Below are 26,525 nucleotides of genomic sequence, written 5' to 3'. Positions count from 1 at the left end.
TTGGAACTCTTCCATTGTTCTCGGAATTCCGCTGTAGTTTAAAAATGCTTTGGAACTCTTTCATTGTTCTCGGAATTCCGCTGAAGTTTAGCCATGCTTTGGAACTCTTCCATTGTTCTCGAAATTCCGATGAAGTTTAAAAATGCTTTGGAACTCCTCCATTGTTCTAGGAATTCCACTGAAGTTTTACAATGCTTTGGAACTCTTCCATTTTTCTCGGAATTCTGCTGAAGTTTAAAAATGCTTTGGAACTCTTCCATTGTTCTGGGAATTCGGCTGAAGTTTAAAAATGCTTTGGAACTCTTCCTACGTTCTGGTAGTTCTGCTGAAGTTTAAAAAATGCTTTGGAACTCTTCCATTGTTCTCGGTATTCCGCTGAAGTTTTAGAATGCTTTTTAACACTTCCATTTTTCTCGGAATTCTGCTGAAGTTTAAAATCGCTTTTGAACTCTTCCATTGTTCTCGGAATTCCGCAAATGTTTAACAATGCTTTGGAACTCTTTCATTGTTTTCGGAATTCCACTGAAGTTTAGCCATGCTTTGGAACTCTTCCATTGTTCTCGGAATTCCGCTGAAGTTTAAAAATGCTTTGGAACTCTTCCATTGTTCTCAGAATTCTGCTAATATTTAACAATGCTTTGGAACTCTTCCATTGTTCTCGGAATTCCGCTGATGCTTAATAATGCTTTTGGAACTCTTCCATTATTCTCGGAATTCCGCTATTGTTTAAGAATGCTTTGGAACTCATCCATTGTTCTCGGAATTCTATTGATGTTTAATAATGCTTTTGGAACTCTTCCATTGTTCTCGGAATTCTGCTGAAGTTTCAAAACGCTTTAGAAATCTTCCCTTGTTCTCGGAGTTCTGCTGAAGTTTAACAATGCTTTGGAACTCTTCCATTATTCTCAGAATTCTGCTGAAGTTTAAAAATGCTTTTTTACTCTTCCATTGTTCTCAGAATTCCAATGAAGTTTAAAAATGCTTTGGAACTCTTCCTTTGTTCTGGGAAATCGGCTGAAGTTTAAAAATGCTTTGCAGCTCTTCCCATGTTCTGGGAGTTCTGCTGAAGTTTAAAAATACTTTAGAACTCTTCCATTGTTCTCGGAATTCCGCTGATGTTTAACAATGCTTTAGAACTCTTCCATTGTTCTTGGAATTCCGCTGATGTTTAACAATGCTTTGGAGCTCTTCTATTGTTCTGGGAATTCGGCTGAAGTTTAAAAATGCTTTGGAGCTCTTCCTATGTTCTGGGAGTTCTGCTGAAGTTTAAAAATGCTTTAGAACTCTTCCATTGTTCTCCGAATTCTGCTGATGTTTAACAATGCTTTGGAACTCTTCCATTGTTCTCGGAATTCCGCTGTAGTTTAAAAATGCATTGGAACTTTTCCATTGTTCTCGGAATTCCGCTGAAGTTTTACAATGCTTTGGAACTCTTCCATTTTTCTCTGAAGTCTGCTGAAGTTTAAAAAAGCTTTGGAACTCTTCCATTGTTCTCGGAATTCCGCTGATGTTTAACAATGCTTTGGAACTCTTCCATTGTTCTCGGAATTCCGTTGTAGTTTAAAAATGCACTGGAACTCTTCCATTGTTCTTGGAATTCCGCTGATGTTTAACAATGCTTTAGAACTCTTCCATTGTTCTCGGAATTCCGCTGATGTTTAACAATGCTTTGGAACTCTTCCATTGTTCTCGGAATTCCGCTGTAGTTTAAAAATGCACTGGAACTCTTCCATTGTTCTCGGAATTCCGCTGAAGTTTTACAATGCTTTGGAACTCATCCATTGTTCTCGTAACACTGTTGAAGTTTAATAATGCTTTTGGAACTCTTCCATTGTGCTCGGAGTTCTGCTGAAGTTTAAAAATGCTTTAGAAATCTTCCCTTGTTCTCGGAACTCTGCTGAAGTTTAAGAATGCTTTGGAACTCTTCCATAATTCTCAGAATTCTGCTGAAGTTTAAAAATGCTTTGGAACTCTTCCATTGTTCTTGGAATTCCGCTGATGTTTAACAATGCTTTGGAACTCTTCCATTGTTCTCGGAATCCGCTGTAGTTTAAAAATGCTTTGGAACTCTTTCAATGTTCTCGGAATTCCGCTGAAGTTTAGCCATGCTTTGGAACTCTTCCATTGTTCTTGGAATTCCGCTGAAGTTTAAAAATGCTTTGGAACTCCTCCATTGTTCTCGGAATTCTGCTGAAGTTTAAAAATGCTTTGGAACTCTTCCTATGTTCTGGGAGTTCTGCTGAAGTTTAAAAATGCTTTGGAACTCTTACATTGTTCTCGGAATTCCGCTGATGTTTAACAATGCTTTAGAACTCTTCCATTGCTCTCGGAATTCCGCTGATGTTTAACAATGTTTTGGAACTCTTCCATTGTTCTCGGAATTCTGCTGTAGTTTAAAAATGCACTGGAACTCTTCCATTGTTCTTGGAATTCCGCTGAAGATTTACAATGCTTTGGAACTCATCCATTGTTCTCGTAACACTGTTGATGTTTAATAATGCTTTTGGAATTCTTCCATTGTGCTCGGAGTTCTGCTGAAGTTTAAAAATGCTTTGGAACTCTTCCATTGTTCTTGGAATTCCGCTGATATTTATCAAACCTATGGAACTCTTTCATTGTTCTCGGAATTCTGTTGATGTTTAGTAATGCTCTTGGAGCTCTTCCATTGTTCTCGGAATTCTGCTGAAGTTTAAAAACGCTTTAGAAATCTTCCCTTGTTCTCGGAATTCTGCTGAAGTTTAAGAATGCTTTGGAACTCTTCCATAATTCTCAGAATTCTGCTGAAGTTTAAAAATGCTTTGGAACTCTTCCATTGTTCTTGGAATTCCGCTGATGTTTAACAATGCTTTGGAACTCTTCCATTGTTCTCGGAATTCCGCTGTAGTTTTAAAATGCTTTGGAACTCTTTCATTGTTCTCGGAATTCCGCTGAAGTTTAGCCATGCTTTGGAACTCTTCCATTGTTCTCGAAATTCCGCTGAAGTTTAAAAATGCTTTGGAACTCCTCCATTGTTCTCGGAATTCCGCTGATGTTTTAGCAATGCTTTAGAACTCTTCCATCGATCCCGGATTTCCGCTGATATTTAACAATGCTTTGGAACTCTTCCATTGTTCTCGGTATTCCACTGTAGTTTAAAAATGCATTGGAACTCTTACATTGTTCTCGGAATTCCACTGAAGTTTTACAATGCTTTGGAACTCTTCCATTTTTCTCGGAATTCTGCTGAAGTTTAAAAATGCTTCGGAACTCTTCCATTGTTCTGGGAATTCGGCTGAAGTTTAAAAATGCTTTGGAACTCTTCCTAAGTTCTGGGAGTTCTGCTGAAGTTTAAAAATGCTTTGGAACTCTTCCATTGTTCTCGGAATTCTGCTGATGTTTAACAATGCTTTAGAACTCCTCCATTGTTCTCGGAAATCCGCTGTAGTTTAAAAATGCATTGGAACTCTTCCATTGTTATCGGTATTCCGCTGAAGTTTTAGAATGCTTTTTAACACTACCATTTTTCTCGGAATTCTGCTGAAGTTTAAAATCGCTTTGGAACTCTTCCATTGTTCTCGGAATTCCGCTAATGTTTAACAATGCTTTGGAACTCTTTCATTGTTCTCGGAATTCCGCTGTAGTTTTAAAATGCTTTGGAACTCTTTCATTGTTCTCGGTATTCCGCTGAAGTTTAGCCATGCTTTGGAACTCTTCCATTGTTCTCGAAATTCCGCTGAAGTTTAAAAATGCTTTGGAACTCCTCCATTGTTCTCGGAATTCCGCTGATGTTTTAGCAATGCTTTAGAACTCTTCCATCGTTCCCGGAATTCCGCTGATATTTAACAATGCTTTGGAACTCTTCCATTGTTCTCGGTATTCCACTGTAGTTTAAAAATGCATTGAAACTCTTACATTGTTCTCGGAATTCCACTGAAGTTTTACAATGCTTTGGAACTCTTCCATTTTTCTCGGAATTCTGCTGAAGTTTAAAAATGCTTTGGAACTCTTCCATTGTTCTGGGAATTCGGCTGAAGTTTAAAAATGCTTTGGAACTCTTCCTAAGTTCTGGTAGTTCTGCTGAAGTTTAAAAAATGCTTTGGAACTCTTCCATTGTTCTCGGTATTCCGCTGAAGTTTTAGAATGCTTTTTAACACTTCCATTTTTCTCGGAATTCTGCTGAAGTTTAAAATCGCTTTTGAACTCTTCCATTGTTCTCGGAATTCCGCAAATGTTTAACAATGCTTTGGAACTCTTTCATTGTTTTCGGAATTCCACTGAAGTTTAGCCATGCTTTGGAACTCTTCCATTGTTCTCGGAATTCCGCTGAAGTTTAAAAATGCTTTGGAACTCTTCCATTGTTCTCAGAATTCTGCTAATATTTAACAATGCTTTGGAACTCTTCCATTGTTCTCGGAATTCCGCTGATGCTTAATAATGCTTTTGGAACTCTTCCATTATTCTCGGAATTCCGCTATTGTTTAAGAATGCTTTGGAACTCATCCATTGTTCTCGGAATTCTATTGATGTTTAATAATGCTTTTGGAACTCTTCCATTGTTCTCGGAATTCTGCTGAAGTTTCAAAACGCTTTAGAAATCTTCCCTTGTTCTCGGAGTTCTGCTGAAGTTTAACAATGCTTTGGAACTCTTCCATTATTCTCAGAATTCTGCTGAAGTTTAAAAATGCTTTTTTACTCTTCCATTGTTCTCAGAATTCCAATGAAGTTTAAAAATGCTTTGGAACTCTTCCTTTGTTCTGGGAAATCGGCTGAAGTTTAAAAATGCTTTGCAGCTCTTCCCATGTTCTGGGAGTTCTGCTGAAGTTTAAAAATACTTTAGAACTCTTCCATTGTTCTCGGAATTCCGCTGATGTTTAACAATGCTTTAGAACTCTTCCATTGTTCTTGGAATTCCGCTGATGTTTAACAATGCTTTGGAGCTCTTCTATTGTTCTGGGAATTCGGCTGAAGTTTAAAAATGCTTTGGAGCTCTTCCTATGTTCTGGGAGTTCTGCTGAAGTTTAAAAATGCTTTAGAACTCTTCCATTGTTCTCCGAATTCTGCTGATGTTTAACAATGCTTTGGAACTCTTCCATTGTTCTCGGAATTCCGCTGTAGTTTAAAAATGCATTGGAACTTTTCCATTGTTCTCGGAATTCCGCTGAAGTTTTACAATGCTTTGGAACGCTTCCATTTTTCTCTGAAGTCTGCTGAAGTTTAAAAAAGCTTTGGAACTCTTCCATTGTTCTCGGAATTCCGCTGATGTTTAACAATGCTTTGGAACTCTTCCATTGTTCTCGGAATTCCGTTGTAGTTTAAAAATGCACTGGAACTCTTCCATTGTTCTCGGAATTCCGCTGATGTTTAACAATGCTTTAGAACTCTTCCATTGTTCTCGGAATTCCGCTGAAGTTTTACAATGCTTTGGAACTCTTCCATTGTTCTGGGAATTCGGCTGAAGTTTAAAAATGCTTTGGAACTCTTCCTAAGTTCTGGGAGTTCTGCTGAAGTTTAAAAATGCTTTGGAACTCTTCCATTGTTCTCGGAATTCTGCTGATGTTTAACAATGCTTTAGAACTCCTCCATTGTTCTCGGAAATCCGCTGTAGTTTAAAAATGCATTGGAACTCTTCCATTGTTATCGGTATTCCGCTGAAGTTTTAGAATGCTTTTTAACACTACCATTTTTCTCGGAATTCTGCTGAAGTTTAAAATCGCTTTGGAACTCTTCCATTGTTCTCGGAATTCCGCTAATGTTTAACAATGCTTTGGAACTCTTTCATTGTTCTCGGAATTCCGCTGTAGTTTTAAAATGCTTTGGAACTCTTTCATTGTTCTCGGTATTCCGCTGAAGTTTAGCCATGCTTTGGAACTCTTCCATTGTTCTCGAAATTCCGCTGAAGTTTAAAAATGCTTTGGAACTCCTCCATTGTTCTCGGAATTCCGCTGATGTTTTAGCAATGCTTTAGAACTCTTCCATCGTTCCCGGAATTCCGCTGATATTTAACAATGCTTTGGAACTCTTCCATTGTTCTCGGTATTCCACTGTAGTTTAAAAATGCATTGAAACTCTTACATTGTTCTCGGAATTCCACTGAAGTTTTACAATGCTTTGGAACTCTTCCATTTTTCTCGGAATTCTGCTGAAGTTTAAAAATGCTTTGGAACTCTTCCATTGTTCTGGGAATTCGGCTGAAGTTTAAAAATGCTTTGGAACTCTTCCTAAGTTCTGGTAGTTCTGCTGAAGTTTAAAAAATGCTTTGGAACTCTTCCATTGTTCTCGGTATTCCGCTGAAGTTTTAGAATGCTTTTTAACACTTCCATTTTTCTCGGAATTCTGCTGAAGTTTAAAATCGCTTTTGAACTCTTCCATTGTTCTCGGAATTCCGCAAATGTTTAACAATGCTTTGGAACTCTTTCATTGTTTTCGGAATTCCACTGAAGTTTAGCCATGCTTTGGAACTCTTCCATTGTTCTCGGAATTCCGCTGAAGTTTAAAAATGCTTTGGAACTCTTCCATTGTTCTCAGAATTCTGCTAATATTTAACAATGCTTTGGAACTCTTCCATTGTTCTCGGAATTCCGCTGATGCTTAATAATGCTTTTGGAACTCTTCCATTATTCTCGGAATTCCGCTATTGTTTAAGAATGCTTTGGAACTCATCCATTGTTCTCGGAATTCTATTGATGTTTAATAATGCTTTTGGAACTCTTCCATTGTTCTCGGAATTCTGCTGAAGTTTCAAAACGCTTTAGAAATCTTCCCTTGTTCTCGGAGTTCTGCTGAAGTTTAACAATGCTTTGGAACTCTTCCATTATTCTCAGAATTCTGCTGAAGTTTAAAAATGCTTTTTTACTCTTCCATTGTTCTCAGAATTCCAATGAAGTTTAAAAATGCTTTGGAACTCTTCCTTTGTTCTGGGAAATCGGCTGAAGTTTAAAAATGCTTTGCAGCTCTTCCCATGTTCTGGGAGTTCTGCTGAAGTTTAAAAATACTTTAGAACTCTTCCATTGTTCTCGGAATTCCGCTGATGTTTAACAATGCTTTAGAACTCTTCCATTGTTCTTGGAATTCCGCTGATGTTTAACAATGCTTTGGAGCTCTTCTATTGTTCTGGGAATTCGGCTGAAGTTTAAAAATGCTTTGGAGCTCTTCCTATGTTCTGGGAGTTCTGCTGAAGTTTAAAAATGCTTTAGAACTCTTCCATTGTTCTCCGAATTCTGCTGATGTTTAACAATGCTTTGGAACTCTTCCATTGTTCTCGGAATTCCGCTGTAGTTTAAAAATGCATTGGAACTTTTCCATTGTTCTCGGAATTCCGCTGAAGTTTTACAATGCTTTGGAACTCTTCCATTTTTCTCTGAAGTCTGCTGAAGTTTAAAAAAGCTTTGGAACTCTTCCATTGTTCTCGGAATTCCGCTGATGTTTAACAATGCTTTGGAACTCTTCCATTGTTCTCGGAATTCCGTTGTAGTTTAAAAATGCACTGGAACTCTTCCATTGTTCTCGGAATTCCGCTGATGTTTAACAATGCTTTAGAACTCTTCCATTGTTCTCGGAATTCCGCTGATGTTTAACAATGCTTTGGAACTCTTCCATTGTTCTCGGAATTCCGCTGTAGTTTAAAAATGCACTGGAACTCTTCCATTGTTCTCGGAATTCCGCTGAAGTTTTACAATGCTTTGGAACTCATCCATTGTTCTCGTAACACTGTTGAAGTTTAATAATGCTTTTGGAACTCTTCCATTGTGCTCGGAGTTCTGCTGAAGTTTAAAAATGCTTTAGAAATCTTCCCTTGTTCTCGGAACTCTGCTGAAGTTTAAGAATGCTTTGGAACTCTTCCATAATTCTCAGAATTCTGCTGAAGTTTAAAAATGCTTTGGAACTCTTCCATTGTTCTTGGAATTCCGCTGATGTTTAACAATGCTTTGGAACTCTTCCATTGTTCTCGGAATCCGCTGTAGTTTAAAAATGCTTTGGAACTCTTTCAATGTTCTCGGAATTCCGCTGAAGTTTAGCCATGCTTTGGAACTCTTCCATTGTTCTTGGAATTCCGCTGAAGTTTAAAAATGCTTTGGAACTCCTCCATTGTTCTCGGAATTCTGCTGAAGTTTAAAAATGCTTTGGAACTCTTCCTATGTTCTGGGAGTTCTGCTGAAGTTTAAAAATGCTTTGGAACTCTTACATTGTTCTCGGAATTCCGCTGATGTTTAACAATGCTTTAGAACTCTTCCATTGCTCTCGGAATTCCGCTGATGTTTAACAATGTTTTGGAACTCTTCCATTGTTCTCGGAATTCTGCTGTAGTTTAAAAATGCACTGGAACTCTTCCATTGTTCTTGGAATTCCGCTGAAGATTTACAATGCTTTGGAACTCATCCATTGTTCTCGTAACACTGTTGATGTTTAATAATGCTTTTGGAATTCTTCCATTGTGCTCGGAGTTCTGCTGAAGTTTAAAAATGCTTTGGAACTCTTCCATTGTTCTTGGAATTCCGCTGATATTTATCAAACCTATGGAACTCTTTCATTGTTCTCGGAATTCTGTTGATGTTTAGTAATGCTCTTGGAGCTCTTCCATTGTTCTCGGAATTCTGCTGAAGTTTAAAAACGCTTTAGAAATCTTCCCTTGTTCTCGGAATTCTGCTGAAGTTTAAGAATGCTTTGGAACTCTTCCATAATTCTCAGAATTCTGCTGAAGTTTAAAAATGCTTTGGAACTCTTCCATTGTTCTTGGAATTCCGCTGATGTTTAACAATGCTTTGGAACTCTTCCATTGTTCTCGGAATTCCGCTGTAGTTTTAAAATGCTTTGGAACTCTTTCATTGTTCTCGGAATTCCGCTGAAGTTTAGCCATGCTTTGGAACTCTTCCATTGTTCTCGAAATTCCGCTGAAGTTTAAAAATGCTTTGGAACTCCTCCATTGTTCTCGGAATTCCGCTGATGTTTTAGCAATGCTTTAGAACTCTTCCATCGATCCCGGATTTCCGCTGATATTTAACAATGCTTTGGAACTCTTCCATTGTTCTCGGTATTCCACTGTAGTTTAAAAATGCATTGGAACTCTTACATTGTTCTCGGAATTCCACTGAAGTTTTACAATGCTTTGGAACTCTTCCATTTTTCTCGGAATTCTGCTGAAGTTTAAAAATGCTTCGGAACTCTTCCATTGTTCTGGGAATTCGGCTGAAGTTTAAAAATGCTTTGGAACTCTTCCTAAGTTCTGGGAGTTCTGCTGAAGTTTAAAAATGCTTTGGAACTCTTCCATTGTTCTCGGAATTCTGCTGATGTTTAACAATGCTTTAGAACTCCTCCATTGTTCTCGGAAATCCGCTGTAGTTTAAAAATGCATTGGAACTCTTCCATTGTTATCGGTATTCCGCTGAAGTTTTAGAATGCTTTTTAACACTACCATTTTTCTCGGAATTCTGCTGAAGTTTAAAATCGCTTTGGAACTCTTCCATTGTTCTCGGAATTCCGCTAATGTTTAACAATGCTTTGGAACTCTTTCATTGTTCTCGGAATTCCACTGAAGTTTAGCCTTGCTTTGGAACTCTTCCATTGTTCTCGGAATTCCGCTGAAGTTTAGAAATGCTTTGGAACTCTTCCATTGTTCTCGGAATTCTGCTGAAGTTTAAAAAAGCTTTGGAACTATTACATTGTTCTCAGAATTCTTCTAATATTTAACAATGCTTTGGAACTCTTCCATTGTTCTCGGAAATCCGCTGATGTTTAATAATGCTTTTGGAACCCTTCCATTATTCTCGGAATTCCGCTAATGTTTAACAATGCTTTGGAACTCATCCATTGTTCTCGGAATTCTATTGATGTTTAATAATGCTTTTGGAACTCTTCCATTGTTCTCGGAATTCTGCTGAAGTTTTAAAACGCTTTAGAAATCTTCCCTTGTTCTCGGAATTCTGCTGAAGTTTAACAATGCTTTGAACTCTTCCATTATTCTCAGAATTCTGCTGAAGTTTAAAAATGCTTTGGTGCTCTTCCATTGTTCTCAGAATTCCAATGAAGCTTAAAAATGCTTTGGAACTCTTCAATTTTTCTCAGAATTACGCTAAAGTTTAAAAATGCTTTGGATCTCTTCCATTGTTCTGGGAATTCGGCTGAAGTTTAAAAATGCTTTGGAGCTCTTTCATTGTTCTCGGAATTCCGCTGATGTGTAACAATGCTTTGGAACTCTTCCTTTGTTCTCGGAATTCCGCTGTAGTTTAAAAATGCATTGGAACTTTTCCATTGTTCTCGGAATTCCTCTGAAGTTTTACAATGCTTTGGAACTCTTCCATTTTTCTCTGAATTCTGCTGAAGTTTAAAAATGATTTGGAACTCTTCGATTGTTCTCGAAATTCCGCTGATGTTTAACAATGCTTTGGAACTCTTCCATTGTTCTCAGAATTCCGCTGTATTTTAAAAATGCTTTGGAACTCTTTCATTGTTCTCGGAATTCCGCTGAAGTTTAGCCATGCTTTGGAACTCTTCCATTGTTCTCGGAATTCCGCTGAAGTTTAAAAATGCTTTGGAACTCCTCCATTGTTCTCGGAATTCTGCTGAAGTTTAAAAATGCTTTGGAACTCTTCCATTGTTCTGGGAATTTGGCTGAAGTTTAAAAATGCTTTGGAACTCTTCCAGTGTTCTCGGAATTCCGCTGATGTTTAACAATGCTTTAGAACTCTTCCATTGTTCTCGGAATTCCGCTGATGTTTAACAATGCTTTGGAGCTCTTCCATTGTTCTGGGAATTCGGCTGAAGTTTAAAAATGCTTTGGAGATCTTCCTATGTTCTGCGAGTTCTGCTGAAGTTTAAAAATGCTTTAGAACTCTTCCATTGTTATCGGAATTCCGCTGATGTCTAACAATGCTTTGGAACTCTTCAATTGTTCTCGGAATTCCGCAGTAGTTTAAAAATTCATTGGAATTTTTCCATTGTTCTCGGAATTCCGCAGAAGTTTTACAATGCTTTGGAACTCTTCCATTTTTCTCTGAAGTCTGCTGAAGTTTAAAAATGCTTTGGAACTCTTCCATTGTTCTGGGAATTCGGCTGAAGTTTAAAAATGCTTTGGAACTCTTCCTAATTTCTGGGAGTTCTGCTGAAGTTTAAAAATGCTTTGGAACTCTTTCATTGTTCTCGGAATTCTGCTGATGTTTAACAATGCTTTAGAACTCCTCCATTGATCTCGGAATTCCGCTGTAGTTTAAAAATACATTGGAACTCTTCCATTGTTATCGGTATTCCGCTGAAGTTTTAGAATGCTTTTTAACACTTCCATTTTTCTCGGAATTCTGCTGAAGTTTAAAATCGCTTTGGAACTCTTCCATTGTTCTCGGAATTCCGCTAATGTTTAACAATGCTTTGGAACTCTTTCATTGTTCTCGGAATTCCACTGAAGTTTAGCCATGCTTTGGAACTCTTCCATTGTTCTCGGAATTCCGCTGAAGTTTAAAAATGCTTTATAACTCTTCCATTGTTCTCGGAATTCTGCTGAAGTTTAAAAAAGCTTTGGAACTATTACATTGTTCTCAGAATTCTGCTAATATTTAACAATGCTTTGGAACTCTGCCATTGTTCTCGGAATTCCGCTGATGTTTAATAATGCTTTTGGAACTCTTCCATTATTCTCGGAATTCCGCTAATGTTTAACAATGCTTTGGAACTCATCCATTGTTCTCGGAATTCTATTGATGTTTAATAATGCTTTTGGAACTCTTCCATTGTTCTCGGAATTCCAATGAAGCTTAAAAATGCTTTTGAACTCTTCAATTTTTCTCAGAATTACGCTAAAGTTTAAAAATGCTTTGGAACTCTTCCTTTGTTCTGGGAAATCGGCTGAAGTTTAAAAATGCTTTGCAGCTCTTCCCATGTTCTGGGAGTTCTGCTGAAGTTTAAAAATACTTTAGAACTCTTCCATTGTTCTCAGAATTCCGCTGATGTGTAACAATGCTTTGGAACTCTTCCATTGTTCTCGGAATTCCGCTGTACTTTAAAAATGCTTTGGAACTCTTTAATTGTTCTCGGAATTCTGCTGAAGTTTAAAAATGCTTTGGAACTCTTCCATTGTTTTGGGAATTTGGCTGAAGTTTAAAATTGCTTTGGAACTCTTCCTATGTTCTGGGAGTTCTGCTGAAGTTTAAAAATGCTTTGGAACTCTTCCATTGTTCTCGGAATTCCGCTGATGTTTAACAATGCTTTAGAACTCTTCCATTGTTCTTGGAATTCCGCTGATGTTTAACAATGCTTTGGAGCTCTTCCATTGTTCTGGGAATTTGGCTGAAGTTTAAAAATGCTTTGGATCTCTTCCTATGTTCTGGGAGTTCTGCTGAAGTTTAAAAATGCTTTAGAACTCTTCCATTGTTCTCCGAATTCTGCTGATGTCTAACAATGCTTTTGAACTCTTCCGTTGTTCTCGGAATTCCGCTGTAGTTTAAAAATGCATTGGAACTTTTCCATTGTTCTCGGAATTCCGCTGAAGTTTTACAATGCTTTGGAACTCTTCCATTTTTCTCTGAAGTCTGCTGAAGTTTAAAAAAGCTTTGGAACTCTTCCATTGTTCTCGGAATTCCGCTGATGTTTAACAATGCTTTGGAACTCTTCCATTGTTCTCGGAATTCCGTTGTAGTTTAAAAATGCTTTGGAACTCTTTCATTGTTCTCGGAATTCCGCTGAAGTTTAAAAATGCTTTGGAACTCTTCCATTCTTCTCGGAATTCGGCTGAAGTTTAAAAATGCTTTGGAACTCTTCCATTCTTCTGGGAATTCGGCTGAAGTTTAAAAATGCTTTGGAACTCTTCCATTGTTCTCGGAATTCCGCTGATGTTTAACAATGCTTTAGAACTCTTCCATTGTTCTCGGAATTCCGCTGATGTTTAACAATGCTTTGGAATTCTTCCATTGTTCTCGGAATTCCGCTATTGTTTAAGAATGCTTTGGAACTCATCCATTGTTCTCGGAATTCTAATGATGTTTAATAATGCTTTTGGAACTCTTCCATTGTTCTCGGAATTCCGCTGTAGTTTAAAAATGCTTTGGAACTCTTTCATTGTTCTCGGAATTCCGCTGAAGTTTAGCCATGCTTTGGAACTCTTCCATTGTTCTCGAAATTCCGATGAAGTTTAAAAATGCTTTGGAACTCCTCCATTGTTCTAGGAATTCCACTGAAGTTTTACAATGCTTTGGAACTCTTCCATTTTTCTCGGAATTCTGCTGAAGTTTAAAAATGCTTTGGAACTCTTCCATTGTTCTGGGAATTCGGCTGAAGTTTAAAAATGCTTTGGAACTCTTCCTAAGTTCTGGGAGTTCTGCTGAAGTTTAAAAAATGCTTTGGAACTCTTCCATTGTTCTCGGTATTCCGCTGAAGTTTTAGAATGCTTTTTAACACTTCCATTTTTCTCGGAATTCTGCTGAAGTTTAAAATCGCTTTTGAACTCTTCCATTGTTCTCGGAATTCCGCAAATGTTTAACAATGCTTTGGAACTCTTTCATTGTTTTCGGAATTCCACTGAAGTTTAGCCATGCTTTGGAACTCTTCCATTGTTCTCGGAATTCCGCTGAAGTTTAAAAATGCTTTGGAACTCTTCCATTGTTCTCGGAATTCTGCTGAAGTTTAAAAAAGCTTTTGAACTATTACATTGTTCTCAGAATTCTGCTAATATTTAACAATGCTTTGGAACTCTTCCATTGTTCTCGGAATTCCGCTGATGCTTAATAATGCTTTTGGAACTCTTCCATTATTCTCGGAATTCCGCTATTGTTTAAGAATGCTTTGGAACTCATCCATTGTTCTCGGAATTCTATTGATGTTTAATAATGCTTTTGGAACTCTTCCATTGTTCTCGGAATTCTGCTGAAGTTTCAAAACGCTTTAGAAATCTTCCCTTGTTCTCGGAGTTCTGCTGAAGTTTAACAATGCTTTGGAACTCTTCCATTATTCTCAGAATTCTGCTGAAGTTTAAAAATTCTTTTTTACTCTTCCATTGTTCTCAGAATTCCAATGAAGTTTAAAAATGCTTTGGAACTCTTCCTTTGTTCTGGGAAATCGGCTGAAGTTTAAAAATGCTTTGCAGCTCTTCCCATGTTCTGGGAGTTCTGCTGAAGTTTAAAAATACTTTAGAACTCTTCCATTGTTCTCGGAATTCCGCTGATGTTTAACAATGCTTTAGAACTCTTCCATTGTTCTTGGAATTCCGCTGATGTTTAACAATGCTTTGGAGCTCTTCTATTGTTCTGGGAATTCGGCTGAAGTTTAAAAATGCTTTGGAGCTCTTCCTATGTTCTGGGAGTTCTGCTGAAGTTTAAAAATGCTTTAGAACTCTTCCATTGTTCTCCGAATTCTGCTGATGTTTAACAATGCTTTGGAACTCTTCCATTGTTCTCGGAATTCCGCTGTAGTTTAAAAATGCATTGGAACTTTTCCATTGTTCTCGGAATTCCGCTGAAGTTTTACAATGCTTTGGAACTCTTCCATTTTTCTCTGAAGTCTGCTGAAGTTTAAAAAAGCTTTGGAACTCTTCCATTGTTCTCGGAATTCCGCTGATGTTTAACAATGCTTTGGAACTCTTCCATTGTTCTCGGAATTCCGTTGTAGTTTAAAAATGCACTGGAACTCTTCCATTGTTCTCGGAATTCCGCTGATGTTTAACAATGCTTTAGAACTCTTCCATTGTTCTCGGAATTCCGCTGATGTTTAACAATGCTTTGGAACTCTTCCATTGTTCTCGGAATTCCGCTGTAGTTTAAAAATGCACTGGAACTCTTCCATTGTTCTCGGAATTCCGCTGAAGTTTTACAATGCTTTGGAACTCATCCATTGTTCTCGTAACACTGTTGAAGTTTAATAATGCTTTTGGAACTCTTCCATTGTGCTCGGAGTTCTGCTGAAGTTTAAAAATGCTTTAGAAATCTTCCCTTGTTCTCGGAACTCTGCTGAAGTTTAAGAATGCTTTGGAACTCTTCCATAATTCTCAGAATTCTGCTGAAGTTTAAAAATGCTTTGGAACTCTTCCATTGTTCTTGGAATTCCGCTGATGTTTAACAATGCTTTGGAAGTCTTCCATTGTTCTCGGAATTCCGCTGTAGTTTAAAAATGCTTTGGAACTCTTTCAATGTTCTCGGAATTCCGCTGAAGTTTAGCCATGCTTTGGAACTCTTCCATTGTTCTTGGAATTCCGCTGAAGTTTAAAAATGCTTTGGAACTCCTCCATTGTTCTCGGAATTCTGCTGAAGTTTAAAAATGCTTTGGAACTCTTCCTATGTTCTGGGAGTTCTGCTGAAGTTTAAAAATGCTTTGGAACTCTTACATTGTTCTCGGAATTCCGCTGATGTTTAACAATGCTTTAGAACTCTTCCATTGCTCTCGGAATTCCGCTGATGTTTAACAATGTTTTGGAACTCTTCCATTGTTCTCGGAATTCTGCTGTAGTTTAAAAATGCACTGGAACTCTTCCATTGTTCTTGGAATTCCGCTGAAGATTTACAATGCTTTGGAACTCATCCATTGTTCTCGTAACACTGTTGATGTTTAATAATGCTTTTGGAATTCTTCCATTGTGCTCGGAGTTCTGCTGAAGTTTAAAAATGCTTTGGAACTCTTCCATTGTTCTTGGAATTCCGCTGATATTTATCAAACCTATGGAACTCTTTCATTGTTCTCGGAATTCTGTTGATGTTTAGTAATGCTCTTGGAGCTCTTCCATTGTTCTCGGAATTCTGCTGAAGTTTAAAAACGCTTTAGAAATCTTCCCTTGTTCTCGGAATTCTGCTGAAGTTTAAGAATGCTTTGGAACTCTTCCATAATTCTCAGAATTCTGCTGAAGTTTAAAAATGCTTTGGAACTCTTCCATTGTTCTTGGAATTCCGCTGATGTTTAACAATGCTTTGGAACTCTTCCATTGTTCTCGGAATTCCGCTGTAGTTTTAAAATGCTTTGGAACTCTTTCATTGTTCTCGTAATTCCGCTGAAGTTTAGCCATGCTTTGGAACTCTTCCATTGTTCTCGAAATTCCGCTGAAGTTTAAAAATGCTTTGGAACTCCTCCATTGTTCTCGGAATTCCGCTGATGTTTTAGCAATGCTTTAGAACTCTTCCATCGATCCCGGATTTCCGCTGATATTTAACAATGCTTTGGAACTCTTCCATTGTTCTCGGTATTCCACTGTAGTTTAAAAATGCATTGGAACTCTTACATTGTTCTCGGAATTCCACTGAAGTTTTACAATGCTTTGGAACTCTTCCATTTTTCTCGGAATTCTGCTGAAGTTTAAAAATGCTTCGGAACTCTTCCATTGTTCTGGGAATTCGGCTGAAGTTTAAAAATGCTTTGGAACTCTTCCTAAGTTCTGGGAGTTCTGCTGAAGTTTAAAAATGCTTTGGAACTCTTCCATTGTTCTCGGAATTCTGCTGATGTTTAACAATGCTTTAGAACTCCTCCATTGTTCTCGGAAATCCGCTGTAGTTTAAAAATGCATTGGAACTCTTCCATTGTTATCGGTATTCCGCTGAAGTTTTAGAATGCTTTTTAACACTACCATTTTTCTCGGAATTCTGCTGAAGTTTAAAATCGCTTTGGAACTCTTCCATTGTTCTCGGAATTCCGCTAATGTTTAACAATGCTTTGGAACTCTTTCATTGTTCTCGGAATTCCACTGAAGTTTAGCCTTGCTTTGGAACTCTTCCATTGTTCTCGGAATTCCGCTGAAGTTTAGAAATGCTTTGGAACTCTTCCATTGTTCTCGGAATTCTGCTGAAGTTTAAAAAAGCTTTGGAACTATTACATTGTTCTCAGAATTCTTCTAATATTTAACAATGCTTTGGAACTCTTCCATTGTTCTCGGAAATCCGCTGATGTTTTATAATGCTTTTGGAACCCTTCCATTATTCTCGGAATTCCGCTAATGTTTAACAATGCTTTGGAACTCATCCATTGTTCTCGGAAATCTATTGATGTTTAATAATGCTTTTGGAACTCTTCCATTGTTCTCGGAATTCTGCTGAAGTTTTAAAACGCTTTAGAAATCTTCCCTTGTTCTCGGAATTCTGCTGAAGTTTAACAATGCTTTGAACTCTTCCATTATTCTCAGAATTCTGCTGAAGTTTAAAAATGCTTTGGTGCTCTTCCATTGTTCTCAGAATTCCAATGAAGCTTAAAAATGCTTTGGAACTCTTCAATTTTTCTCAGAATTACGCTAAAGTTTAAAAATGCTTTGGATCTCTTCCATTGTTCTGGGAATTCGGCTGAAGTTTAAAAATGCTTTGGAGCTCTTTCATTTTTCTCGGAATTCCGCTGATGTGTAACAATGCTTTGGAACTCTTCCTTTGTTCTCGGAATTCCGCTGTAGTTTAAAAATGCATTGGAACTTTTCCATTGTTCTCGGAATTCCTCTGAAGTTTTACAATGCTTTGGAACTCTTCCATTTTTCTCTGAATTCTGCTGAAGTTTAAAAATGATTTGGAACTCTTCGATTGTTCTCGAAATTCCGCTGATGTTTAACAATGCTTTGGAACTCTTCCATTGTTCTCAGAATTCCGCTGTATTTTAAAAATGCTTTGGAACTCTTTCATTGTTCTCGGAATTCCGCTGAAGTTTAGCCATGCTTTGGAACTCTTCCATTGTTCTCGGAATTCCGCTGAAGTTTAAAAATGCTTTGGAACTCCTCCATTGTTCTCGGAATTCTGCTGAAGTTTAAAAATGCTTTGGAACTCTTCCATTGTTCTGGGAATTTGGCTGAAGTTTAAAAATGCTTTGGAACTCTTCCATTGTTCTCGGAATTCCGCTGATGTTTAACAATGCTTTAGAACTCTTCCATTGTTCTCGGAATTCCGCTGATGTTTAACAATGCTTTGGAGCTCTTCCATTGTTCTGGGAATTCGGCTGAAGTTTAAAAATGCTTTGGAGATCTTCCTATGTTCTGCGAGTTCTGCTGAAGTTTAAAAATGCTTTAGAACTCTTCCATTGTTATCGGAATTCCGCTGATGTCTAACAATGCTTTGGAACTCTTCAATTGTTCTCGGAATTCCGCAGTAGTTTAAAAATTCATTGGAATTTTTCCATTGTTCTCGGAATTCCGCAGAAGTTTTACAATGCTTTGGAACTCTTCCATTTTTCTCTGAAGTCTGCTGAAGTTTAAAAATGCTTTGGAACTCTTCCATTGTTCTGGGAATTCGGCTGAAGTTTAAAAATGCTTTGGAACTCTTCCTAATTTCTGGGAGTTCTGCTGAAGTTTAAAAATGCTTTGGAACTCTTCCATTGTTCTCGGAATTCTGCTGATGTTTAACAATGCTTTAGAACTCCTCCATTGATCTCGGAATTCCGCTGTAGTTTAAAAATACATTGGAACTCTTCCATTGTTATCGGTATTCCGCTGAAGTTTTAGAATGCTTTTTAACACTTCCATTTTTCTCGGAATTCTGCTGAAGTTTAAAATCGCTTTGGAACTCTTCCATTGTTCTCGGAATTCCGCTAATGTTTAACAATGCTTTGGAACTCTTTCATTGTTCTCGGAATTCCACTGAAGTTTAGCCATGCTTTGGAACTCTTCCATTGTTCTCGGAATTCCGCTGAAGTTTAAAAATGCTTTATAACTCTTCCATTGTTCTCGGAATTCTTCTGAAGTTTAAAAAAGCTTTGGAACTATTACATTGTTCTCAGAATTCTGCTAATATTTAACAATGCTTTGGAACTCTGCCATTGTTCTCGGAATTCCGCTGATGTTTAATAATGCTTTTGGAACTCTTCCATTATTCTCGGAATTCCGCTAATGTTTAACAATGCTTTGGAACTCATCCATTGTTCTCGGAATTCTATTGATGTTTAATAATGCTTTTGGAACTCTTCCATTGTTCTCGGAATTCCAATGAAGCTTAAAAATGCTTTTGAACTCTTCAATTTTTCTCAGAATTACGCTAAAGTTTAAAAATGCTTTGGAACTCTTCCTTTGTTCTGGGAAATCGGCTGAAGTTTAAAAATGCTTTGCAGCTCTTCCCATGTTCTGGGAGTTCTGCTGAAGTTTAAAAATACTTTAGAACTCTTCCATTGTTCTCAGAATTCCGCTGATGTGTAACAATGCTTTGGAACTCTTCCATTGTTCTCGGAATTCCGCTGTACTTTAAAAATGCTTTGGAACTCTTTCATTGTTCTCGGAATTCTGCTGAAGTTTAAAAATGCTTTGGAACTCTTCCATTGTTTTGGGAACTCTGCTGAAGTTTAAAATTGCTTTGGAACTCTTCCTATGTTCTGGGAGTTCTGCTGAAGTTTAAAAATGCTTTGGAACTCTTCCATTGTTCTCGGAATTCCGCTGATGTTTAACAATGCTTTAGAACTCTTCCATTGTTCTTGGAATTCCGCTGATGTTTAACAATGCTTTGGAGCTCTTCCATTGTTCTGGGAATTCGGCTGAAGTTTAAAAATGCTTTGGATCTCTTCCTATGTTCTGGGAGTTCTGCTGAAGTTTAAAAATGCTTTAGAACTCTTCCATTGTTCTCCGAATTCTGCTGATGTCTAACAATGCTTTTGAACTCTTCCGTTGTTCTCGGAATTCCGCTGTAGTTTAAAAATGCATTGGAACTTTTCCATTGTTCTCGGAATTCCGCTGAAGTTTTACAATGCTTTGGAACTCATCCATTGTTCTCGTAACACTGTTGAAGTTTAATAATGCTTTTGGAACTCTTCCATTGTGCTCGGAGTTCTGCTGAAGTTTAAAAATGCTTTGGAACTCTACCATTGTTCTTGGAATTCCGCTGATGTTTATCAAACCTATGGAACTATTTCATTGTTCTCGGAATTCTGTTGATGTTTAGTAATGCTTTTGGAACTCTTCCATTGTGCTCGGAGTTCTGCTGAAGTTTAAAAATGCTTTAGAAATCTTCCCTTGTTCTCGGAACTCTGCTGAAGTTTAAGAATGCTTTGGAACTCTTCCATAATTCTCAGAATTCTGCTGAAGTTTAAAAATGCTTTGGAACTCTTCCATTGTTCTTGGAATTCCGCTGATGTTTAACAATGCTTTGGAAGTCTTCCATTGTTCTCGGAATTCCGCTGTAGTTTAAAAATGCTTTGGAACTCTTTCAATGTTCTCGGAATTCCGCTGAAGTTTAGCCATGCTTTGGAACTCTTCCATTGTTCTTGGAATTCCGCTGAAGTTTAAAAATGCTTTGGAACTCCTCCATTGTTCTCGGAATTCTGCTGAAGTTTAAAAATGCTTTGGAACTCTTCCTATGTTCTGGGAGTTCTGCTGAAGTTTAAAAATGCTTTGGAACTCTTACATTGTTCTCGGAATTCCGCTGATGTTTAACAATGCTTTAGAACTCTTCCATTGCTCTCGGAATTCCGCTGATGTTTAACAATGTTTTGGAACTCTTCCATTGTTCTCGGAATTCTGCTGTAGTTTAAAAATGCACTGGAACTCTTCCATTGTTCTTGGAATTCCGCTGAAGATTTACAATGCTTTGGAACTCATCCATTGTTCTCGTAACACTGTTGATGTTTAATAATGCTTTTGGAATTCTTCCATTGTGCTCGGAGTTCTGCTGAAGTTTAAAAATGCTTTGGAACTCTTCCATTGTTCTTGGAATTCCGCTGATATTTATCAAACCTATGGAACTCTTTCATTGTTCTCGGAATTCTGTTGATGTTTAGTAATGCTCTTGGAGCTCTTCCATTGTTCTCGGAATTCTGCTGAAGTTTAAAAACGCTTTAGAAATCTTCCCTTGTTCTCGGAATTCTGCTGAAGTTTAAGAATGCTTTGGAACTCTTCCATAATTCTCAGAATTCTGCTGAAGTTTAAAAATGCTTTGGAACTCTTCCATTGTTCTTGGAATTCCGCTGATGTTTAACAATGCTTTGGAACTCTTCCATTGTTCTCGGAATTCCGCTGTAGTTTTAAAATGCTTTGGAACTCTTTCATTGTTCTCGTAATTCCGCTGAAGTTTAGCCATGCTTTGGAACTCTTCCATTGTTCTCGAAATTCCGCTGAAGTTTAAAAATGCTTTGGAACTCCTCCATTGTTCTCGGAATTCCGCTGATGTTTTAGCAATGCTTTAGAACTCTTCCATCGATCCCGGATTTCCGCTGATATTTAACAATGCTTTGGAACTCTTCCATTGTTCTCGGTATTCCACTGTAGTTTAAAAATGCATTGGAACTCTTACATTGTTCTCGGAATTCCACTGAAGTTTTACAATGCTTTGGAACTCTTCCATTTTTCTCGGAATTCTGCTGAAGTTTAAAAATGCTTCGGAACTCTTCCATTGTTCTGGGAATTCGGCTGAAGTTTAAAAATGCTTTGGAACTCTTCCTAAGTTCTGGGAGTTCTGCTGAAGTTTAAAAATGCTTTGGAACTCTTCCATTGTTCTCGGAATTCTGCTGATGTTTAACAATGCTTTAGAACTCCTCCATTGTTCTCGGAAATCCGCTGTAGTTTAAAAATGCATTGGAACTCTTCCATTGTTATCGGTATTCCGCTGAAGTTTTAGAATGCTTTTTAACACTACCATTTTTCTCGGAATTCTGCTGAAGTTTAAAATCGCTTTGGAACTCTTCCATTGTTCTCGGAATTCCGCTAATGTTTAACAATGCTTTGGAACTCTTTCATTGTTCTCGGAATTCCACTGAAGTTTAGCCTTGCTTTGGAACTCTTCCATTGTTCTCGGAATTCCGCTGAAGTTTAGAAATGCTTTGGAACTCTTCCATTGTTCTCGGAATTCTGCTGAAGTTTAAAAAAGCTTTGGAACTATTACATTGTTCTCAGAATTCTTCTAATATTTAACAATGCTTTGGAACTCTTCCATTGTTCTCGGAAATCCGCTGATGTTTAATAATGCTTTTGGAACCCTTCCATTATTCTCGGAATTCCGCTAATGTTTAACAATGCTTTGGAACTCATCCATTGTTCTCGGAAATCTATTGATGTTTAATAATGCTTTTGGAACTCTTCCATTGTTCTCGGAATTCTGCTGAAGTTTTAAAACGCTTTAGAAATCTTCCCTTGTTCTCGGAATTCTGCTGAAGTTTAACAATGCTTTGAACTCTTCCATTATTCTCAGAATTCTGCTGAAGTTTAAAAATGCTTTGGTGCTCTTCCATTGTTCTCAGAATTCCAATGAAGCTTAAAAATGCTTTGGAACTCTTCAATTTTTCTCAGAATTACGCTAAAGTTTAAAAATGCTTTGGATCTCTTCCATTGTTCTGGGAATTCGGCTGAAGTTTAAAAATGCTTTGGAGCTCTTTCATTTTTCTCGGAATTCCGCTGATGTGTAACAATGCTTTGGAACTCTTCCTTTGTTCTCGGAATTCCGCTGTAGTTTAAAAATGCATTGGAACTTTTCCATTGTTCTCGGAATTCCTCTGAAGTTTTACAATGCTTTGGAACTCTTCCATTTTTCTCTGAATTCTGCTGAAGTTTAAAAATGATTTGGAACTCTTCGATTGTTCTCGAAATTCCGCTGATGTTTAACAATGCTTTGGAACTCTTCCATTGTTCTCAGAATTCCGCTGTATTTTAAAAATGCTTTGGAACTCTTTCATTGTTCTCGGAATTCCGCTGAAGTTTAGCCATGCTTTGGAACTCTTCCATTGTTCTCGGAATTCCGCTGAAGTTTAAAAATGCTTTGGAACTCCTCCATTGTTCTCGGAATTCTGCTGAAGTTTAAAAATGCTTTGGAACTCTTCCATTGTTCTGGGAATTTGGCTGAAGTTTAAAAATGCTTTGGAACTCTTCCATTGTTCTCGGAATTCCGCTGATGTTTAACAATGCTTTAGAACTCTTCCATTGTTCTCGGAATTCCGCTGATGTTTAACAATGCTTTGGAGCTCTTCCATTGTTCTGGGAATTCGGCTGAAGTTTAAAAATGCTTTGGAGATCTTCCTATGTTCTGCGAGTTCTGCTGAAGTTTAAAAATGCTTTAGAACTCTTCCATTGTTATCGGAATTCCGCTGATGTCTAACAATGCTTTGGAACTCTTCAATTGTTCTCGGAATTCCGCAGTAGTTTAAAAATTCATTGGAATTTTTCCATTGTTCTCGGAATTCCGCAGAAGTTTTACAATGCTTTGGAACTCTTCCATTTTTCTCTGAAGTCTGCTGAAGTTTAAAAATGCTTTGGAACTCTTCCATTGTTCTGGGAATTCGGCTGAAGTTTAAAAATGCTTTGGAACTCTTCCTAATTTCTGGGAGTTCTGCTGAAGTTTAAAAATGCTTTGGAACTCTTCCATTGTTCTCGGAATTCTGCTGATGTTTAACAATGCTTTAGAACTCCTCCATTGATCTCGGAATTCCGCTGTAGTTTAAAAATACATTGGAACTCTTCCATTGTTATCGGTATTCCGCTGAAGTTTTAGAATGCTTTTTAACACTTCCATTTTTCTCGGAATTCTGCTGAAGTTTAAAATCGCTTTGGAACTCTTCCATTGTTCTCGGAATTCCGCTAATGTTTAACAATGCTTTGGAACTCTTTCATTGTTCTCGGAATTCCACTGAAGTTTAGCCATGCTTTGGAACTCTTCCATTGTTCTCGGAATTCCGCTGAAGTTTAAAAATGCTTTATAACTCTTCCATTGTTCTCGGAATTCTGCTGAAGTTTAAAAAAGCTTTGGAACTATTACATTGTTCTCAGAATTCTGCTAATATTTAACAATGCTTTGGAACTCTGCCATTGTTCTCGGAATTCCGCTGATGTTTAATAATGCTTTTGGAACTCTTCCATTATTCTCGGAATTCCGCTAATGTTTAACAATGCTTTGGAACTCATCCATTGTTCTCGGAATTCTATTGATGTTTAATAATGCTTTTGGAACTCTTCCATTGTTCTCGGAATTCCAATGAAGCTTAAAAATGCTTTTGAACTCTTCAATTTTTCTCAGAATTACGCTAAAGTTTAAAAATGCTTTGGAACTCTTCCTTTGTTCTGGGAAATCGGCTGAAGTTTAAAAATGCTTTGCAGCTCTTCCCATGTTCTGGGAGTTCTGCTGAAGTTTAAAAATACTTTAGAACTCTTCCATTGTTCTCAGAATTCCGCTGATGTGTAACAATGCTTTGGAACTCTTCCATTGTTCTCGGAATTCCGCTGTACTTTAAAAATGCTTTGGAACTCTTTCATTGTTCTCGGAATTCTGCTGAAGTTTAAAAATGCTTTGGAACTCTTCCATTGTTTTGGGAACTCTGCTGAAGTTTAAAATTGCTTTGGAACTCTTCCTATGTTCTGGGAGTTCTGCTGAAGTTTAAAAATGCTTTGGAACTCTTCCATTGTTCTCGGAATTCCGCTGATGTTTAACAATGCTTTAGAACTCTTCCATTGTTCTTGGAATTCCGCTGATGTTTAACAATGCTTTGGAGCTCTTCCATTGTTCTGGGAATTCGGCTGAAGTTTAAAAATGCTTTGGATCTCTTCCTATGTTCTGGGAGTTCTGCTGAAGTTTAAAAATGCTTTAGAACTCTTCCATTGTTCTCCGAATTCTGCTGATGTCTAACAATGCTTTTGAACTCTTCCGTTGTTCTCGGAATTCCGCTGTAGTTTAAAAATGCATTGGAACTTTTCCATTGTTCTCGGAATTCCGCTGAAGTTTTACAATGCTTTGGAACTCATCCATTGTTCTCGTAACACTGTTGAAGTTTAATAATGCTTTTGGAACTCTTCCATTGTGCTCGGAGTTCTGCTGAAGTTTAAAAATGCTTTGGAACTCTACCATTGTTCTTGGAATTCCGCTGATGTTTATCAAACCTATGGAACTATTTCATTGTTCTCGGAATTCTGTTGATGTTTAGTAATGCTTTTGGAACTCTTCCATTGTTCTCGGAATTCTGCTGAAGTTTAAAAACGCTTTAGAAATCTTCCCTTGTTCTTGGAATTCTGCTGAAGTTTAAGAATACTTTGGAACTCTTCCATAATTCTCAGAATTCTGCTGAAGTTTAAAAATGCTTTGGAACTCTTCCATTGTTCTTGGAATTCCGCTGATGTTTAACAATGCTTTGGAACTCTTCCATTGTTCTCGGAATTCCGCTGTAGTTTTAAAATGCTTTGGAACTCTTTCATTGTTCTCGGAATTCCGCTGAAGTTTAGCCATGCTTTGGAACTCTTCCATTGTTCTCGAAATTCCGCTGAAGTTTAAAAATGCTTTGGAACTCCTCCATTGTTCTCGGAATTCCGCTGATGTTTTAGCAATGCTTTAGAACTCTTCCATCGTTCCCGGAATTCCGCTGATGTTTAACAATGCTTTGGAACTCTTCCATTGTTCTCGGTATTCCACTGTAGTTTAAAAATGCATTGGAACTCTTACATTGTTCTCGGAATTCCACTGAAGTTTTACAATGCTTTGGAACTCTTCCATTTTTCTCGGAATTCTGCTGAAGTTTAAAAATGCTTCGGAACTCTTCCATTGCTCTGGGAATTCGGCTGAAGTTTAAAAATGCTTTGGAACTCTTCCTAAGTTCTGGGAGTTCTGCTGAAGTTTAAAAATGCTTTGGAACTCTTCCATTGTTCTCGGAATTCTGCTGATGTTTAACAATGCTTTAGAACTCCTCCATTGTTCTCGGAATTCCGCTGTAGTTTAAAAACGCATTGGACCTCTTCCATTGTTATCGGTATTCCGCTGAAGTTTTAGAATGCTTTTTAACACTTCCATTTTTCTCGGAATTCTGCTGAAGTTTAAAATCGCTTTGGAACTCTTCCATTGTTCTCGGAATTCCGCTAATGTTTAACAATGCTTTGGAACTCTTTCATTGTTCTCGGAATTCCACTGAAGTTTAGCCTTGCTTTGGAACTCTTCCATTGTTCTCGGAATTCCGCTGAAGTTTAAAAATGCTTTGGAACTCTTCCATTGTTCTCGGAATTCTGCTGAAGTTTAAAAAAGCTTTGGAACTATTACATTGTTCTCAGAATTCTGCTAATATTTAACAATGCTTTGGAACTCTTCCATTGTTCTCGGAATTCCACTGTAGTTTTAAAATGCTTTGGAACTCTTTCATTGTTCTCGGAATTCCGCTGAAGTTTAGCCATGCTTTGGAACTCTTCCATTGTTCTCGAAATTCCGCTGAAGTTTAAAAATGCTTTGGAACTCCTCCATTGTTCTCGGAATTCCGCTGATGTTTTAGCAATGCTTTAGAACTCTTCCATCGTTCCCGGAATTCCGCTGATATTTAACAATGCTTTGGAACTCTTCCATTGTTCTCGGTATTCCACTGTAGTTTAAAAATGCATTGGAACTCTTACATTGTTCTCGGAATTCCACTGAAGTTTTACAATGCTTTGGAACTCTTCCATTTTTCTCGGAATTCTGCTGAAGTTTAAAAATGCTTCGGAACTCTTCCATTGTTCTGGGAATTCGGCTGAAGTTTAAAAATGCTTTGGAACTCTTCCTAAGTTCTGGGAGTTCTGCTGAAGTTTAAAAATGCTTTGGAACTCTTCCATTGTTCTCGGAATTCTGCTGATGTTTAACAATGCTTTAGAACTCCTCCATTGTTCTCGGAAATCCGCTGTAGTTTAAAAATGCATTGGAACTCTTCCATTGTTATCGGTATTCCGCTGAAGTTTTAGAATGCTTTTTAACACTTCCATTTTTCTC

This window comes from Phyllobates terribilis, unplaced genomic scaffold (genome assembly GCF_046119375.1).
Source record: "Phyllobates terribilis strain yellow unplaced genomic scaffold, ASM4611937v1 Scaffold_1__5_contigs__length_1240528914, whole genome shotgun sequence".
NCBI classification, from domain to species: domain Eukaryota; kingdom Metazoa; phylum Chordata; class Amphibia; order Anura; family Dendrobatidae; genus Phyllobates; species Phyllobates terribilis.
Note: the sequence above shows the minus strand (reverse complement) of the source record.